The following is a 2,363-nucleotide window of genomic DNA, read 5'->3' on the forward strand; positions in this document are numbered from 1 at the left end:
GGATTCTCTGAGTGATGGATCGAACTCAGAGCTCTTTCAGGGTGGGAAACCTTAATGGGTCATTTATCTCTTCATTGATTTTAGGTGACCTCTCAGGGTTTACAATGCTCTAGCTTGATTTTGCCGTATATGCCAAGTCCGAGATTCACCTGGGCAGCTTGTTATACACGAGTTTCTTGGGTCTCTCTCCTAGAGATTCACGTTCACTGAGTCTGGGGTGGTGTCTGAAATTCGTTTCATGTGTTCTAGGAAACCCCCGTGATCCAGCAAGTTCGAAGCCTCCTACTAGTGGCAAGGTATTTGTTAAAATTAGGTGCTTGTTAACTAAAATTAAAAAAAAAAAAAAAAATAGGTGCTTGTTAAAAGCTTATCGTTCTGGAGCCTAGCCAAACCTGTTGTGGACTCTTTGGGCAGGATCTAGGATGTGTTTTTACAAGCCACCCCTCCCCTTACCTCTCACTCTTGCATGTGTTGGGGGTGCCTCACTTTTGCCCAGTGGGTCCCCATCACTCAAGCCCAGCTGCTCCTTGGAATCACCTGGGAGCTTTAAAATGGTCTGGGGGCGGGACCCAATTCGTTGTTTTTTCTTAAAGGCATCCCAGATCGTTCTGGTATAGACTTTGGACTGAGAACTGCAGTGGAGATGTGTGCTAACGGCCCTTCTGGCACTTCACAGGTATGTCCCTTCTGGTCATATCGGTGTTTCTCATCTCTGGTTGTGCACTGGAACTGCCCAGCAGGTTGACAGGGCAGGAGGGGCTGGGGGGGGGGGTGGGTAAGTTGGCTTTTAAACTTCCAGTGACAAAACGCCACCAAGATGGATTCAATCAGAACCCACAAGGAGTGTAGGGGTGGAGAGGCTGGGGGCAGTTTCTTGGGAAGAGCTTCTTAGGTGACCAGGTGACCAGGGGTGAGGCCCTGGATGGTGGCCTTGTGTACACAGGTGTGTGAGCTGCTTGGGAGCAGTCACAATCCTCCAGCGACACGCGGGAAGACAGCCTTTCTCCCAGCCTCCTCGAACGAGGATTTAGCGCACCTGCCAGATTGACTAAACCTGTACCTTTCCTGTTTGCAGACGGCTGCAGGAACCCTCCTTGTCAGAGGCTCCCTCCAGGCTATCATTTCATTATTTATTCAGCATTTTCATAACTGATCCCTGAGCCCAACTGTGAAAGTACCAAGGAGAAAACTTTGCGTAACGATCGTGAATCTCCTTGGATTTGTTTCCATCACTTCTGGGGGAACAACAATTACGTCGTGTCTTGCTGCTCTCCCTCTGAGTGCCTCAGCCTTCCAGTTGGTTTAGGGGGACCATGATTCTCCGGGACTGTCGCTTCCTGGTTGCTAATCAGCCTGGGATGTTTCCACCTCGGGCAACGCGTCCCAGTTAAGAATTCACTCATCTACGTGTTTGTTCGTTCGCCACATCTCTGTCAAGCACCTTCTATGGGCTGGGTCCTGTGCGGTGATGTTTGCCCTGGGTTTTGAAGAGTAAATAGGAACCATGCTGAAAAGGGAACGTCAACCTCAGGGCAGTCCTCAATCTTGCCAGCTGCTAGAATCACTGGGGGAGCCCAGGCTGTATTCTGGACCATTAAATAAGAACCTCTGGGGTAAGACCCAGGCATCTGCATTTTTTAAAAAAAGATTTTTATTTATTGAGGTGTCTGGGTGGCTCCATTGGTTCAGCCTCTGCCTTTGGCTCAGGTCATGATCTCTGGGTCCAGGGATCAAGCCCTATATCAGGCTCCCTGCTCAGTGGGGAGGCTGCTTCTCCTTCTCTCTCTAGTATTCCCCCTGCTTGTTCTTTCCCTCTCTCTGTCAAATAATAAATTTGTTTGTCAAATAATAAATCTGTTTTTAGGGACTGGATGCCTCTGCCTGGCTGAGTATAGTGCTGACTACCCCTCCTCTCTCTCTCAACAGGTTCTGAGTAGGGCCTGAGCCCCTGCCCCATAAGGCTTAGGGATGGGAATGAGGGTGTAGAAGTGTCCTGCTCTTTTCTGTTTTCACTGAACAGCTTGTTCTACGGGGGGAGGAAGGGGAAGAGAACTAGATTGGGTGAGGGGGGGTGGAGGTGTCAGGGAGGCAAGTGTGTTGTGTTACTGTGTCAATAAACTGATTTAAAGTTGAAAAAAAAACGACTATTCATTTGGAGGGGGGGCCACCTTAAAATAAAATTTTAAAAAAGTTAACGGATTTAAAGTTGAAAAAAAAGACTATTCATTTGGAGGGGGAGGCCACCTTAAAATAAAATTTTAAAAAAGTTAACATAGGCTGAAGGCAACCTTCCAGAAGCTATCAGTCCCTAAACCACCCTTCCCAAATGCTCCAGAGAAATGAAAGAATGGGGGCTTCCGAGG

The 2,363-nt window shown here is 48.2% G+C and overlaps 1 long non-coding RNA gene across 1 annotated transcript; it reads left to right on the forward strand.

Annotated features, from left to right (window-relative positions):
• Positions 1–249: 249 nt before the first annotated feature.
• LOC131816673 (uncharacterized) lies at positions 250–2,056 on the forward strand. Its single transcript, XR_009348139.1, has 3 exons — positions 250–296; positions 594–676; positions 1,076–2,056. It is a non-coding gene; the product is annotated as an uncharacterized LOC131816673 (long non-coding RNA).
• The last annotated feature ends 307 nt before the right edge of the window (positions 2,057–2,363 follow it).

Source organism: Mustela lutreola, chromosome 15 (assembly GCF_030435805.1).
Source record: "Mustela lutreola isolate mMusLut2 chromosome 15, mMusLut2.pri, whole genome shotgun sequence".
In the NCBI taxonomy this organism is placed as follows: Eukaryota; Metazoa; Chordata; class Mammalia; order Carnivora; family Mustelidae; genus Mustela; species Mustela lutreola.